This window comes from Osmia lignaria, chromosome 13 (assembly GCF_051020975.1).
Source record: "Osmia lignaria lignaria isolate PbOS001 chromosome 13, iyOsmLign1, whole genome shotgun sequence".
Classification (NCBI taxonomy): Eukaryota; Metazoa; Arthropoda; class Insecta; order Hymenoptera; family Megachilidae; genus Osmia; species Osmia lignaria.
In genome coordinates this window covers 3267240-3284558 of record NC_135044.1, presented here as the reverse complement: position 1 = coordinate 3284558, position 17319 = coordinate 3267240, and the positions used below count along the sequence as shown (strand labels likewise).

General features: G+C 38.4%; 1 protein-coding gene across 4 annotated transcripts in view; it reads right to left on the bottom strand.

Moving 5' to 3' along the window:
- SK (small conductance calcium-activated potassium channel) overlaps positions 1-16968 on the bottom strand; it is a 126293-nt gene extending 109325 nt beyond the window's left edge. For all 4 annotated transcript variants that reach the window (XR_004580815.2, XR_004580814.2, XM_034319106.2 and 1 more), the window contains exon 1: positions 16562-16968. The gene's annotated coding sequence lies outside the window, so the exon portion shown is untranslated. The remainder of the gene's footprint in view (positions 1-16561) is intronic.
- Positions 16969-17319: the final 351 nt, after the last annotated feature.

Sequence of the window (17319 nt, the reverse complement as noted above, 5' to 3'; positions counted from 1 at the left end):
AGGAAGCTGAATAAGAATCAGAAGTGATCGTAAAGCAGAGTAAATAAGTTAAACGAGACCTCGGACCCTTGATGAAATAATCATTTCCATAATTAACGCGGACGTTTATTATTAGTAATACGATCACTTGATTTTTAATTTAAGCTATCGATATACTATGGTTATTATAGATGTCTAATTAGCAATCGATATGTTAATTACTCCAGCAAATTTTGGAAAAAAGAATTCATCCTCGAACCCGAATTATTGTCGTTCCCGTAGTATAAATTCAAAAGAGAAGAAATCAGCTTTGTTTCCTCTTTTTCTGCTCGATTTTCGTGTTAATAAGCGACGTTAATAAACGAACAAACCTTTGATGTTTCAAGATGATTGGATTGTATCGCCTGTGGAAATCATTAACATTGATTGCCTGCTGTCTTTTAATTCAAACATTCCTTACTTTCATTCAGGTGATTGTACATTGAATCATGAACTTTCGATAATTAAATTTTTCATTTAAATTAATTTGTCTTCTCAATATCTTGCCTTACTTATTTTCCAACACAAAAATGGCACAGAAGTTCGTTAAAACTAATGAAAACGCCTGTGCTGGTGCGTCGCTCTGAATTAAACACGGACCACAAAGATGACATTGTTTAGAGAAAAAGCGTGAACCGTTTGTTCGCGGAGAAAGCAGCGTCGCGTTGAAATCACCGAGCGCAAACACTCGCGTTTCTACGGCTGAAAATATGGTAGGAATTGCCGGTAATAAAGCAAATTACGCGAAACGTTCAATGGCGAGTTAACGCGGACAATGCACACGTCCGGCGACGGAATTTCAAAGCTGCCAACGTGTTTTCTCGTGAATTCATGACGAGGATAAAGCAACTCCCTCGCGCGAAATTGCTTCAACCCCGACACGTTAAGTTTGGATATTAAACTCTTCGCGAACGTGAATGACGAAGTTACGTGACCAAGGACTATCTGTAACTTCGTGGATTACATACTTTTATCGTGAGGAATTATTCATTAAAATAGCTTCAATTATTTACGCACAAGGTGTATTGGTTTGGATGATTTTATATTCTAATAATTATACATCAGAATTTATTTTTCATTTATTCGATTATATATTTCCGCGGGGTAATTAAAATTAGAAAATTAATCGTAGATCACGACACGAGGATTTCACGCTAAAATTGCATTTCTCCTTCGAGCTAATTTTATTACCACCAATATTTTCTCTGCACAGAGACGCCTTATTGTTTGTCAAAAGAAAGAAAAAATCCATACTCCGCGAAGCCCAATTAAACCACTTGAGAGGCGATCAGATTATTAACACGATTTATTGATTTAGTTTAATGTGGATCACGAGCTATTCGAAGAAAAGCGGTTCTCTGGCAAGAAAAATTTGGTTGTTGCGTCTCTTAAAAGAAAGGATGAATAAATGAAATTCACAATGTACCTCGAGCAATGGTTTTACATCCAGGAACATGCACCAGAAACAAGCTACCACTTGCATAGTAATGGTCCGGCAAAAATTTAATTCAGTTACCGGAGTACGGAAGACTGTGTTCGTAAATTTTTTATTTTCCAGGCTGAATGACAGCTGAATTTTTAATAAACATACATAAGAAACTTTGAAAAAAAAGTCATACATCTCATTGCACTAGAAATAAAATAAATTCGTGTCAAAGGTCAAGCCTAGTATTTTATCCTTTGACACGTGTTTAATTTTTGTAACAAAAATTAAATTAAAAATAAAATTTCTTTTTCTCGAGCCCAGAATTGAAAAGACCGAAAGCGAATTAGTTAATCGAGCGTTTCCGTTCGTAATTTGTCCGATTCAAGTGTCTAAATGCAAGAGAACAAATAAATTCTCTACCTAATCATCTCTGATGGTTGACAATTACATTTAATGCGCAAAGAGACATTTACTGTCATTTTGTTCGCGTAACATCGAGCAAGGACAAACGATTAGTCAGATAAAAGTAAAATGGATCGATAGAACGAACGGTGGCAATCGTCGCTCTTGTTCGCTTTTCTTCTCGCTTCTTGCTCCGTTGAAAGACGAAATGAATAATAGAGAAGGGAAAGAGAGAGGAATAGAGTGAAAATCGTCGAATTTCAGGACGGAATGTTTGCAGTGACGAGGCAAACACGCGATAGACGAACTCGAATTCGATAGACCCTTTGCTTTTGTTACTCTGTTTTCATTGAACGCTCTCTGAATCACGACGAGGGATTCGTTCCCGACGTTTGCACGAATCTCAGCCTTTTATTGCTTTTCTTCATTTATTCTTGAATTTTTAACACCTCACCCGGCTAAGTTTTCGATTGGAATTGAATTACTTCTTGCCTGTTGGATAGAAAGTGAAAGAAACGAGAATCGATACTAAAAATGGCAATATAATGGTTTATTTTTCTAACGATACTTTAGTGTACACTCGCGATTAAATCACGCTTTTCCAGATAGAATGGTGATGAAATCGCATCCATGATATTTATTTATGTTTTTGGATTGATGCCGAAAGGTTCGAAAGAGTTTCGCATCGTGTAAACGCGTAATTAGAACGGGAAGGGTGGTAATGAAGAGCTCCGGTCACGAAGAAACACCAACACGCGACACCGTGAAAATTGACTTTCATAATTAACACTAGTCATCCGTAATTTGCGTCACGAGGTTAAATAATGGAAACACGAGCGCACAACCACGGAATTGTTTGGCTCGTAGGTAACCAAGTCTGCGATCGTAATTCGCATCCGTGCAACGTTTCCTCGCTGCTAGAGCAAACAAAAACTACTTTCCTTGTTCTAAGCCAACGTTAACACTGATTTTGCATAATTCATGCGAGCAATCGATACTGATTGCTCATTATATAAAATGACACGACGTTACGACATAACAATAAAACATTTATCGTGAATTCATTCCTTTATGCAAACCTTCATGCGAACTATAAGTGAAAGATTTATACGGTTCTGCATTTTCTTTAATTTTTTAATGGGTGCTTCTGCTTTTGTATTTCATTATAGATTATTTATGAGCCTATTTATCCTATTCATTGGCTGCTTAGAATTCGAACAGTGGAAATATTGGAACTTGACCATCTTTTTCTTTTTATTAGCCGCAGGGGAAATACAGTTACGTACGCGCAGGTTGATCCCTTTCGCATTATTCGGCTAGGGAACGCCCGGGCAGTGTAGGACTTGTACCACCCACGCCAAAAAATTCGAGGTAGCACTCTATTCACTAAAACCCCTCCCTCGTATGGACCGCCGGTATCCTTTCAACGCTACAGTTATCCCAGGAATACCGGCGTAGGAACTTGACCATCTACTAATATTAAAACACCAATTACTATCCATAAGCTTAATTATCGTTCATATTAAAACTTTAAATCAAGTTTGAGGCGGCAATCATCGATAAACCCCAGCGAGCGTGTTATTGACATTATGTAAAAACGAGGAACAAGTTTCCACCCCTTTGAGAACAAGCGTCTTGATAAAAGGAAGCGCAACAACTTTCGCACGATAAATCTATCGGCATTCCAAAGTTACATACCGCGAGATTGACGTTGCTAAGGGGAATTGAGATTAACGAGGTCTGATAACAAATGGGGTTAGCGGTGATATAGCTCGAACCGGACGAGAGACGACGAAATACGAGGGTTGAAGAGGGTGCGCAGCGTTTAGAGACAGCGAAGAGAGACGGCAAGTTAGATAGCATGTGGGAGAGATAGAGTGAGACTAATGATAACAGGCAGGAAGGACATACCGAACGGGAAATTTCAACAGAATGAAACCGACTGAAAAAGCGACTACGATAAAAGGTAGGTAAATATAAATCTCCTCGAGGAATAGTGAAGTTGAGAAAAAGAGGGTGCTGAAAAGTAACGAATAGGGAGATAAAATCTGGAATACAGTTTTCAGACTGTTGCAAGAAATGTAAGATTCAAAGAACACTAAAATTATGATAAATTACAGAAAAACGTAATCTTTGTTACGAACTCTATTGGCACGAATTTCACGTCTAATCTACTTTGACTTAAGACTGAACGATAAGGGTGGTTATCGACGCACAGATCATCGATTCGTTCTCATTTTTTTTTCGTTCGACATCGTCGATACGCTCGATCGGTTCTTTGCTCGACAAAATCACGTTCTCCGCTACTCGTACGAGTTCGTAAAGGTAACTTCGAGGTTGTTGAAACGATCCACGTGAAGAGATAAAAGAGCCGATTCGAGTTAATTTTCTGATAATCCTGTTATCGACAGCCGTTTCGTTAAGCCGAAAAAATATCAACCCCCGAGGAAAGGATACAAATATCTTCTTCGATTTTCTTCTTGATTACTTGTCACAGTAAAATTTCGAAAGTATCTTTTGAACAGCGCTTCAATAAACATCGTGGAGTACCTTTGCGTCAGACGATACACGCTGAAAGCTCTCTGAAAGTTTCTTTGGCCTGGTTCTTTGAAATCAGAGAATCCACGGACGTGACCGGAATCGCTTCTTAAACAACACTCCTTTATCTTTACAACGATCGCATTATCTTCAACAACCTTGTGCACGCCGTTGTAGCTTCAATTTCATTTCGCGACACCAGATTACATCCGTACAATCCACGATACTGTGCGTTCAATTACATCGAACGAAATCAAGTTTCCCGCGGCGAGTTAAGCAACGAACAAACGAATGTTGTTTCATCCGCATCGTTCGCAACCATCTTAACCCGTTTATCCTCGGTCGCCCGAGTTCCCGTGTAATTCCGTGGAAACGCGGTCTCTGCTTTTGTTGCACGTACACAAATTTGTGGATAAATTGTTTAAACGAGTTGGAAACCGTGTTCTGTGGTTGACGAGTCGCTTGGTTGAATTAGAGAACCGAGTTAACGCGATTCTTCTTTAAACGTTAAACTATGAATAATTAATTTCCACGTTTAAGACTTCGATTAGTTACTTAACGTTACGTAAAGCTAGTCTCCTCTGCTGTCTCATAAAATTTGACGAAATTGGTAGCATGGGTCATCGATGACCCCCACGGTGCAGTGAACGTTCACAGGCAAGACGGAAATAGAAAGTTTACGAAATAGAGGGATGCATCGACGCTCGGTTATGTAACTGAATATCCGCTTTCGCTAAAGTTTCAACGTTAGGTCCGTTAACACGCTGGCATGCATCGTCCGGTTTATTTGCCGGAGTCAGCATTCTGCAAGCTGTTGCGCTCTGCAGAAGTGGAACTCGGATCGTACTATAATCGCAATTGAACACGGTTAAAAGGAAAATGAACAGCGCGTATGAGTAGCGAAAGTTGTACGATTGAAAATTGATAATTCTCCGAACAACCTCCTCGTCGATATAAAAAGAAATCAAAACTTCCTTGAAATATGTGATCATCGGAGTGTTAATAACGGACAATTTGGAATTTTCGCAAAAATTGCGGATTGATGGCAGCTGTTCTAGGAATTACCGTACACTGGACTGCACGTATCAGATGGACGAGTTTAGACAAGTTGGAATCGGTCCATCTTGGACTAAATAACTTTCATTGATTGACGCTGACGTCTTCAGAATGTTAAACAGTCGGCCAGCAAAGAGGCCTCAGATTCTGAAATATCGAATTTGCTTCGATCTTGTCTCTGATTCTACGCTCCGTCTACCTCATTACGGATTCCACGGTCGAGATAAGTGGTGAGAAATACTGCTTCTCGTTAACATAATTTAAAACGGCGTCACATAATTCTAAGCTTTCTTGACTTTCGCGAAGAAAATATAACTCTAACTCTCATCACTCGATTCGATTGGCTAAAAAAAGATTTACGCGATGAAAGAATAGGGGTTGGTGCAGGGAAAATAAATTCAAAGGTACGTCTCTCAGAAAAGAATAAAGGTTTATAAAATTGAAAAAGCACAGAGAATGTCAGCTTTTTGCTTTTGCGTTCAATTTCTGCGGTCAGCTGTTTTATTGTGAACAACGATTACAGCTCTTTGAGCCGAGTTCCAAATGGAAAGTTTCATTCGAATTGGAGTTTCCAATATTCAAGAATAAATTTAATCCATTTAGCGATTAACGAATATTCGTTTTCTTTTCGTGTTTCCCTTTGGAACAGTTTCGATCACCGTTCAAGGGTGAATTTACGTTCTGTAAACGTTCATCGGATAGATTCGTTAAAAGGCATTACTCAGGAATTCGTTCTACCTACGAAGGCGTGGGATCGTACTCTTTTATTGGACGACCTATATAACCTGACGACCTTAAAATACTCCTCCACAATGTTTTAATCTACCGATATGCCAATAACTTGATGAAGTTTCTACGTTTTGAGTACTCGTTCCGTACGATTTCACGATTCTGCGAACTGCATTGAACATGAATTTCACAGCTCCGTTGCTTTTGAAATGCAACAAATTTGAGAGATCGGCTACGCTTCAGCATCAACGATATAAAATTGCACATAATTTGCCCTGAAGAAAAACTGATGGTGTCGTAAATTCTATCGTTGAGACGATAAAGTTAGATGAAGTACCTTTTATAATACAACAGAAACTAACAGGAAAATATTTAATCGAAAAGTTGATTAGATTCTATAGTATCTTGAGGTGAACTTGAAGGGTTCGGAAAAAAAAAATGTGTCAGAATGCTTGAGCATGACGGTGGGAGTGAATGATCCGTGGAAAATTCTCATTACATAGCATAATTGAAAAAAGGGTATAAAAGATGTGGGATTTCTAAAGATATCCCGTCGACACGTCGCGTAAAAGCTGGTTTTTACTCGCCTCGTTTCGCGACCGCTGATATTTTGACGCTGAAATCGTGATCCCCCGGAGAAATAAATGGAATTTTACTGAAAGTGTTGTGCGAGCCACAAGAATCTCTTCCATCGTGTCTGTCCCTGTCGTTTCACGACAATCTTGGAGGATCTTACATCCAAATTTGTTTACCCAGACCGTAGACAAACATCCCTGTCGTTGGGTCGCGCGATAATATTTTCTTTAAATCATCGATTTATTTTCAATGAAAACAACGAACGCTGAATATTTCGAAATCGAGTTTTTCCACGATAAAAAATATGAAATAGATTGATGGTTTTCAGAATGATGTAGTTTCACTGGATAGCAGAGTATAATTGGTCGAAAATTCTCACTGTTTTTCAATGGATCGTATTTGTTTTTTATTACCTTTGTACTCTGTATTTGGAAAAATTGGTTGAAAATATTTCCAAAGCGCCGCGTATACAAATTTTGATCGCTCGAACGATTTACGGATTATGCAGCTTCGGATATGACATTTTGTCCTCCGTCTCCCCAATAATTTATCCATCCCCTTCCAAAAAGAAGCGGATAAACAAGCAGGTAAAAAACAACCGACACAACTTTCTCATCATCCCGGACCAATGAAGCGTACAAAAATATCACGGAAACTTTGATCGTTCAAACAGCGTCGATTCTAACATTCCCCGAGGCTCGTTAGCCGACCGCAGGTTACAACTAACGAGTTTCAAGGTTTCCCTCACAAATCATGAACGCGACCTCGCTGGCAGGCCTTATTAAAGCCGCTAATAAGGTCATTCGTTAGCCCTGGGACGGGAACAAGCGTGCTGAAGACGTTTTCTCGGGAAACTTCAGCCGTCTTTACGCGACATCGAGGCTTCTTCTTTTTGCAAAGGATCTCGAGGGTACGTCGATGGTCCCCTCGTAAAATACCACGAAGAGACGCATATATTTTTACGATGTATCTCCCTTGCCACCGGATCTGATGATTCTGATCGACGGAAATGAGTCCGCATTCCAGAGGAAACGGAGAAGAATCATGAGAAAAAAATAGGTAAAAAAAGGATCGTTCATTCTCGAACATGACTTCCAGACTTCCTTCCGACGATATCTTGCGAGAAACTTCCTAATATTTTATCGGGAGACGTGCGGCAAACTGCACGATGAATATGGAAAAAGGGAAAAGTATTCGCGGAACGGGAGACAAATTATTTTCAGTTCAAATAGAAAAGAGGTAAAAAGCAGGAGGCAAACGGCGAAGTAAATTTCCGAGTTTTTGTTAGCCTTTAAACGAGGTGAAAATTTTCCTCGCTGAGTCGAGGAAAATTATAATTAAAGCCTTTTAGTCGTGTTCCTTTGCGAATTAAGAGTCAACAGCTTACGGACGTATCGCTTTAAAGAGGTGCGTTGCCTCCTACTTATCATCAACTTTCATGAATGCTTATTTGCGCTACCTGTTAATCCTCCAGGGATGATATTAGGTTAGACATTGAAATTTCTAAAAGAATGGCTTTGGAAATAATAGCTGAACAAGTATCTCTTACCACTAACCCCTATTCAAAGGAGAAATCTAATTAATTCAACATGGATGCAGAAAGCACGTTATATAAACAGCCATCTAATTACGAAACGTTTGAACGCATATATATATATATATATATATCTAGAAATGAATGAAATATGTATGTTCTGATCGCGCTATCTCTCATTTGCATCGTCTTTAGACACGTAAAATTCGTTTCGAGCTGTTTCAGCAGAAACACGAAATTAACTGTACATATTACGAAAATATTCGCAGCTGAATACATGTAGGTTTACCTCGTTGCAATTCTACCAGGTGAGAACAATAGCCTTAGAGATGAGAAATTACAATTTACACGACAGAACGGGGATTAGTCGTGTTTTGGAAGAGAATTTCGCGAGCGATGTTCGTGAATCATCTGGCAAGATACAAGGGTATCGATCGTGGAAGAACGGAAACGGATGCTGCGAATTCCGGTCGCGGTATAGTGATCTTGAACTCGACCACGGTTGTTCGAATTCACGATGGAACTTTTCACTCATCGATTTATCCGTTTTTACCCCAAGGCCTACCCTGCGTTCGTTTATTTATAATTCCCTCGACTCCCGATGCAGATTCCACGCGAGACTTTCGCGGATATTTTTCTTAAATGATATGATCGATGATATCATTTGTTGCTGGTAATTTTAAATAAATTATCAAATAACTCGAAGGTGGTTGCAAATGACAATACAAATTAGGATTATGTAGATAGAATTACAGGAGAACTAAATAATTTTAGTATGGTATTAAAATTGAAAAAAAATAGACAATTTGAAATTTAATATTTTAGTTGAAATTCACAAAAATTAATGTTTCAGATTATGACTCTGGGAACAAAAATACGAGCCTCCCTGATAATAATTAATAAACGAACGAAACGTATATTGGTATCTGTTTCATCCTCGTTATTAATTTACGCGTACCGGCTGGTATTAATAAGCATGGCACAGGCATCGACGCTCTTTCAGCTCGAATGAACCCAGAATTGCACTATTTTACCTGAAACACGATATTCCCTTGTAACGTTTCCATAACGTTATCGTGCAAATAAGTCGTATATTACAAAGTTAATCGAAGCGCCATGTAAGTACAAACCTGCAACACTTGTCAAGTGGAATAAACACGTTGCAGTAGATAATTAATAAGCCGATATTTATTGAATGAATTCAAAGTAACATCATCTCTCAGAAGAATGTATTTTTTTAAATTCATAAAAAATACCAAACGTTTCATTTTGATATATTTACAACAATTAACTCTATAAATGTAGATACAACATTTAATCGATTAAACGTTTGTAATATAACAAAAATCTCATTGTGCGAGTTTCCTTTTTGACTTTAATTCGCGAACTAACCACTTGCAAGTTAGTACTCGAGAGACGAAGAGAAGAAAGAACGGAACAGGAAACAAAAGGTTTATGTATAATTCAGACAACCTGCTATTTTTCCACGACTCATTTGCACGTTTATATTCCTAACCGTAGAAACCTAATAAATTTAATTCGAAACGAGGAACACGGTAGTGCTCTGCGCAACAAAGCTTCTCCTTGATTTACATGTTCTGCTCTAAATAACGAATCCACTACGTCTCTTGTTCACTTTCTCGGAGTTTCGTTTACGACATGTTTATTTATTTCTATGTAGATCAATTTCAACAGAATACCGAAGTTAAACATACGTTAAATTTCAAGCAGACGTTTAAACGAACTATGTCTTTGAAAAAGAAGTTTCGTTTGCATACGACGTTCCAATACCTTCGAGCGCATATTAAAGATTATGGATAACTCATCGCTCCAAATTGAAAAAAAAGAATAAGAAGCAAAAACTTGGAAAATTCCACGATAGGCCTGGCCGAGCTTGATCGAGGATTTAATTCCTAACTTTCCCAACGACTTTATTGTCATCCCGGTCCACTTCAAGCGTTCCCTTTTAGCTGAAATTCAATCGCACGCGATCCTTTCAACCGCGAGCAAAAGATCTGCAAAGGGCTTCGGAAACCGCTGAAATCTAATCAATTTTCAAGAAAAACGAGAAAAGTGCTGCTCCGACGAGAATCGAATGGATTATTAATTTTGATAGAACATGTACTCTTTAATCCTTTTCTCGTTCACTTACATTCTGCTCCAAAAGATTCGTGATCTGTTTCAACCTATTTGAAACTTTTGCGGGGAAAATTAGCAGGATTTTCAAAATTATCATATATTGGAAATTCAATTCACGACCTCTTCGCATATTTTACTCCGAAATCGTGGAAATTATATCGCAAAGAAATTATCATAAAAATGATTAGATTATTGATCGAAAAGGTACATCATACCATTGAAAATTTTTACTTTATTATTTTAATAACTGTTATTCATGAATATAAACTGTAAAAGCAGAATGACCTCAATTTTTAGATTACAGATTATACTTTGTATTGCAAGTAGCAGAGCTCAAGATAGTAGAGTGCATAAGCCACATCGTGTTACAATGATATCTTCAACTGTGATTAATGATCACTTCCACCTTCTAAATCGTAAATTTCAATTCGTGGGACTAATGAATCGCGGGTTCATTAAGATTTTTCGATACGTCCTTGGACATTGGACGAATCGCGTGAAACGACATTAACGATTCGAGGCGTTAAACATGAGCAAGGTTTTAACAAGTATCATTAATCAATGAGATTTTATCGAGTTACGATGAAATGCAAATTTAATGGGGATGCTATTACAACGTCCCGTTGAATTAGATTGACGTTGATCGAAATGCAACAATGAAATGGCAATAGAGTATTCTCCATATCAATGCCCTGATAGACGTAATTTAAAATTATTTCAAATAGTCAATTATCCTCTCGATCGTTCTGATCGTGATTAAAATTTTTAATCACTTCCTTCTAGTAGATTTATAAAATTATTTCTATCGATGCAATAGGAAATATTACAAAAACAGGCTGGAAGTTTCGAAGAACTCTCTTCAACTATCGCAAACGAACCTTTGGAAGTAAGTTGAGAAGTCGAGGAGCATTGATTATTTCTTATCTCGTTAGAACTCACAAAGAAACCCTTAAATAATTCTACTGATAATTAGAGAAATTCATTTACTTTCAAATTGATAGACCCTTTCAAATGAAAGTCCGATTCCTTTCATACCCGAACGAAGATCGATCTAGCTAAAATGTAGAGCCTGTAATTTCCGCGAGAAGAAAGCTCTGAAAGTTCAAAGAGTCAAGTTAAAAGAATCAAGAGCTTCTTTTCGTCTCGACGTACGCAATTTTTAGGGCTGAAACAACAGAAACCCTCGAAACTTGTAGCATCAAAGCGATGCTATGTTTCTCGAGGATAAGACTAGAGGCACTTTGAACTTTCTTCTATAGGATCAGCGACATTCTCGCTCTCATCTGCTCTTCAGGGTGCTTCGAAAGTCCTCAGCAATAGCGGAGACCTTCTGCATTCAGCAAAAAACCATAGCTACCAGTGCTGGGTAAAAATAAATCGTCCCATCTTAAGCTCTGCACCCTTGCTCTCTTATTCTTTCTCTCAGACGTTAGCAAAATTCAATTTCTTCCATAAGACGAACACAGAGTTGACTGACAAAAACGTCATACTTTCTTTTCCTTTTCTTTTTTTTTTTTTTTTTAAGAGAGGAAGAAGAAAATCAAAAGTCGAGTCACCGAAGAGGACGTGATTTTTCAGTTTTCTTATTGCAAATAGAAAATTCCTATTCCCAAAAGGCTACTTCTTTTCCCGATCAAAGACTTCAAAAATGATAAAAATTCCTTCTACTTAAAAGCAAAAAGATCTTTCTCTTGCTTAATAATATAGCTAGTAATTTTGTTTATTTTTAGTATACCTGAACCATACAACAGCGATTGAAATTCTGTAAATTTCAATTCGTTCTCCGTTTGATCCTCACTTTTTCCTTAGTCAAACGTCACAGAAGTTGTTGGGCCGTTCTCATAAATCCAATGCAATGGATTTCCATAAATCTTGCCGCTTTCTATTTGCTTAGAAACGCACAAAGGGACACTCGATCCTATCAATCCTAAATGGATCGAACCGTAAATATCGTTTCCATTACAAACATTTCAGGAATCCTATTGGATTTTCCAAAGACTTTTCTCTAAGCAAATGTTGGGAACAATAGAAGCGTTCTTTTATTATAAAGGGTAATTCGTAGAAAAATCAACCCAGGGTAAATTTGATTTGAGATTTCTCTGTTTGCATTTGGTTTATCGGTAACCTAATAATAATCGATGATACTCGTTATGCTAGGGCACGATTTCGCGATTAAAAGTCAGCTTCCATTTCGCCGGACGTCTCTCCGGATGAATAAAGTGAGCCACGTTTCTGTCAGCTTTGCTCGCGAATGCCACGTTTACACGCATCCCGTGGGATCCGCTTAAAATTGTTGCTCTCGAAGCTCTTGTCTGACGTTCATAAATTCAACCTGGTTCAATTTAAATGCATACGCGTGTTTGCATCTATTACTTTTCATTATTTGATCTGCTGCATACCGTAATTCGTGTTTGCGGAACGTTCGTTTCGAAATTCGGACGGCTCGTTTAAAAATCTAATTTAGAGACCGGATTCTATCAAAATAAGTGATTTATGATCTAACGATTAACATTTTAAATGAAAATATTACCGAAATATGGTAACTCTTTCATTATCTACATCTCTTCCGTCCTTTATACGTACATATTACGCTTATAACAGGGCGTATCTCATTTGCACGAGATACGTGGCTCGATTTTTGAAAGCACTTTTAAACTTTACGGCCCGGTCAGCAATAAATTCTGTTCTGGAGGTTGGAATAGTAAATTATAAAACTCGCTTTTATCTCGCGGAAGGAGGATGATTCTCTAGCAGAAGCATCGAGAATTTACCTATGTTACGCAATGTAAAGTTCTATCCATCAACGAATTCAATGATTCATCCACGTTCGAAATTTATTTTTAACCGGGGGAAGAAAAATTAACTCCGTTGTTCGCTTAGCTTGCTTTCATTCTACGACGCTTGAAATATGCGATATTTTTTTCATATTGTAAAATGATTTATTTCTGTAGAATATTAAATACTAAATTAGTAAATTCCATCTGTGAATTCAGAATAATCGAGAGTATAGAAAATTTTTGTGCTATTTATAAGAATAATAAACCAAACGTCGAATGGGCGGTGTGAGAGCATATTTTTGAAATACATATGTTATCCTATTTGGTTTTGTTTGAAAAGCAAGCAATATGTCGTGACGCACGGCGTATTGCAGCCATACCGCGATTATCTCGCCACAGTTACAATGTGCTTTCGCTTCTTTTCCAAAGATAAACAGAGCTTTCAACGTTCGTTGAAGAACGAGTGCGCGTGTTAACATCATTTCCCGCGCGATCGTGTTCGAAACGTAAAAAACATTGAAGCGTGTTTACAGAATGCTTAAACTCAATTTCGAGGTCTACCGATGAACCGTGGTTAAAAAAGAAAGAAAAAAAAATAGAAAAAAAGAACAGAATCGATTGGCGAATAAATCACGACATTTCAATACAGAAATAGAACACGCCGAAGTGGTTGAAAATAACTTCGAATGTTCATTACAATATTTCATACCACTTTTACGGTGAGTAGGTATCGCAAAAGTTGGTTGAATAAAAAAAAACAAATAAAAACATAATTAAAAATATCGATATTCTTTTTAATCCTGGAACGCTAGTGGCCGGGTCAACCATAAGTCAGACTTAAGGAAAATTTCAACTTTAACTTGCGATCCAAGGGTGAAAAAAAAAGAAACAGTGTTTCTAACAGGAGCCACAAATAGCCCTTTTCATTCTACAGGACATAAATCATTTTTAACGATATCGAATCTCGCCGGTTATTAAAATATATTATAAATTGTAAACTTTGACAGGGTCGTTTTTGTTACAAACCCTTCGATTCGATGTAAGAAATAATTTTTCTTTTAATGGAATATCGAAGTTCCCTCGTAGAAAAAAGAAAGTTTATTGTTCGAGTATTTGTTATTATTAACCTACGAGATATCTTTGATTGGTCTAAAGGGAAAACTTGAGAAAGTTGAAAAGTTCGATCAATGCTGAGAGGATGTTTCCCGTAAAGAGAGAAGCCGAGGGAAAAACGAATTACAGGGTGACACAATGAACGAAGGAAACAACAAAAGATCGGAAGTTCCTTATTTTAATAAACAGGAATTTTGAATTCTATTCCGATGCATCGGTAACTTTATTAGCTTCACTCTTTTATACTAAAATCCATCGGTTTACTTGATTAGGATATAACAGACCGATTCTTAGAGAATAATTTCTGCGAACAACTTCTTTTGTACTTTTATCTCCACCTTTTCCCTGGTATAATGATGCGTTCAACTTCAATTCGCGCGAGTTTATGTCCGCGATTAGTAATTCAACGTTCGTCAATTTTCTCCTCGTTTGGTAGTCTCGATAACTCATCCCTGCACCTTTATATCTACCCTCTCCCCCTGTATCAAGAATAAATTTCCTGGGAGCAGGTCATTTCTTTCTTACGGCCAACGTTCTTGGGAGAAATGTATTTCGTTCGCTTTATCGTTATCACGTCCCCTTTTAGGGGCTGTAATCCAACGAATAAAAAGTTCATTCGTTTCACTTATCAATATATCTTCCTCTCTTTCTCTCTCGTCGAGTAGCGCGTAAAAGTTGCTTCACGTTGAATTATCCTATTTCTGTTCTATTGTATTACCATCAATCCCCCCTTGGAATCTGTTAATCCATCACGACTGTTTTCGCACCGTTTCGTATCTTTTGTATTATGATAACGATGCTTTAACTGTTCGTAACTTCTACGAGACTGATACAAGAAAGCGACAATAAAGGAAACACGATTTTCATTTATCATTCGCAATTGAAAAATGATATCCATATTCTCTGTGTAACTATAAAGGTTAGCTATAAAATCTCTGTTATAATAGGGCCGAGCGGTGAAACGTTAAATAATGCATTTCTTCGCCTTACGTTCGTGCAGCTGGATAAATGACATGTTTTCAAGATCGTTTGCACTCTTTTCAGCGTTAACCACGCTACATGCTACGCGCAGTATTTCATTGCTAGTTGCATACGTGGCGCAAAAGCCTTATCTATCCGTGGCGGTCGTTAATAAATTCCAGCCTCTTTTCCAACCACTCTTGAAGGACATTAACCCGAAAACTGGCCGCGATAAATTATCCCCAACTAAACGGTTCTTAATTAACCCACCCTCGAACCCCGAAACAGAGGGGCGCGTGTGACTGACAGACATGTGTACAAGGTGGTCCATTTTAATCTAAAGATCATCGATTTAAGCATCAAATTTCCATGAGAATTTTCATTACTGCGCTGGAAACCTATGAGAATTTAACAATTGTTACGCAAATTTTAATTATTATTTCAATCAATTGAATAGATAGTTTTTGTGATGGATTTAAATTTCATTTGTTTTGGAATGTATATGTATACAAATGATTAGATATGTCGTTAATGGACCACCCTATATACTTTCCTATTTTGTAGGAATGTATTGATTCGCCTAGCAATTTTATCTAGCTCGGTATCTGCTATCAGATGTAGATTATCACAACATACAGTGTGTTTTATTTCTACTGAGTATTTGCTTTCCTTAAAATAGTTTACAAATAAAATTGGAAATCATAAAAACGATGCAGTTTTGAGATCTGACCAGAAATATTACATGACCAACTGGACTACACAACGTGAACTGGACCAACATTCATCCTCTTATCGTTAGTCTATGCAAAGTGAATATGTTAAAATTTAATTGCACCTTCCTCTGGTGAGATGCAATAATATGCAAATGAAAAGCTACTCATTCCAATTTTGAAACGCGTCAGAACGATTGAAGGCGCATTTCCATCGATCAGTTTAGCCAATTAAAAGAACCAAGCTTAGTATGACGTTCTAGAACGCATCAAAACTGCACGCCAACGCGAGCACACACGAAGGTGCGTGTTTTCGTCTGCGAAAACAAACGCGGAAATTAATTTCATGCAAAGTAACGCGGCTCGAGTACGCCACGAGGTGGTGATCGCACGAAACGAAGGATCAAGAATCGAGCGCGACCGATAGTGCGAGTAGACTGGGGGGAGGGGGGAGTTAAGGCGGGTAAGAGGTACCAACGTAACGCTCCAAAAAGAAAAATCTGTCATGCGACCCGACGCGGTTTATTTTTCCGGGCAAAGTCTCGCGTGCCAACGATGCCGTTGGCGTACATTGAACTCTTACCTTAGCGTCCCTCTGCATCGAGTCAACTGCCAGCCACGTTCATCGGTCCGCGAAACAACGTTTCTCCGGATGCATCTCCACTCCTTCGTCGTGACGCTCAAGTCCTTTGGGAGAACGATCCTTTTCGTGGTCGTCTGTCACTCGGTTCTCACGAATTACGCGGCAAGATACAACTTTCTGACAACGCGTACGCACATGAAAACTCACAACACTGTTCGCCGGCTTTCCACTAGAACGCGTATCTCCATCGAATGGCCTCTCCCTCCCGGCGTGTATGCAACGACAATTTGCCACGTGAAACGAATCGCGCAGTGTGTTTGGATCGCGATAGAATAAAACACCGACGAGAAACAAACGGAGAGGGAGAGCGAGAGAAGAGCACGCGTTTTACTAAACCAACCGGCCGACAGGACACACCACGATAAACTGAAGACGAGGGTGGAAAACGTGGTTGCCGTCGCGACCGCCTCGTGCGTAGTCGGCCGGCTTCGGTATGTTTCGTGTAACGCCATCTCGCTCGGCCTTTCAGGGCCTTCGCACTCGTGTCGGCGCCATTCGGGTCACGTGGCATCTGTGGGGTGAACGACGCGTCATTGTCTCTCTGCTGCTCGCTGTCTGCTTCTACTTATTTTGTTCTTGTGTGTGATAAAAGTGAACGAATTGACTTGGAAAATCGTGACAGTTGGAAGGAACTATCAACGAAGATATGTACAGGTACTGTGTTACGTTAGAACTTATATTAATTAGTGGTAAATACG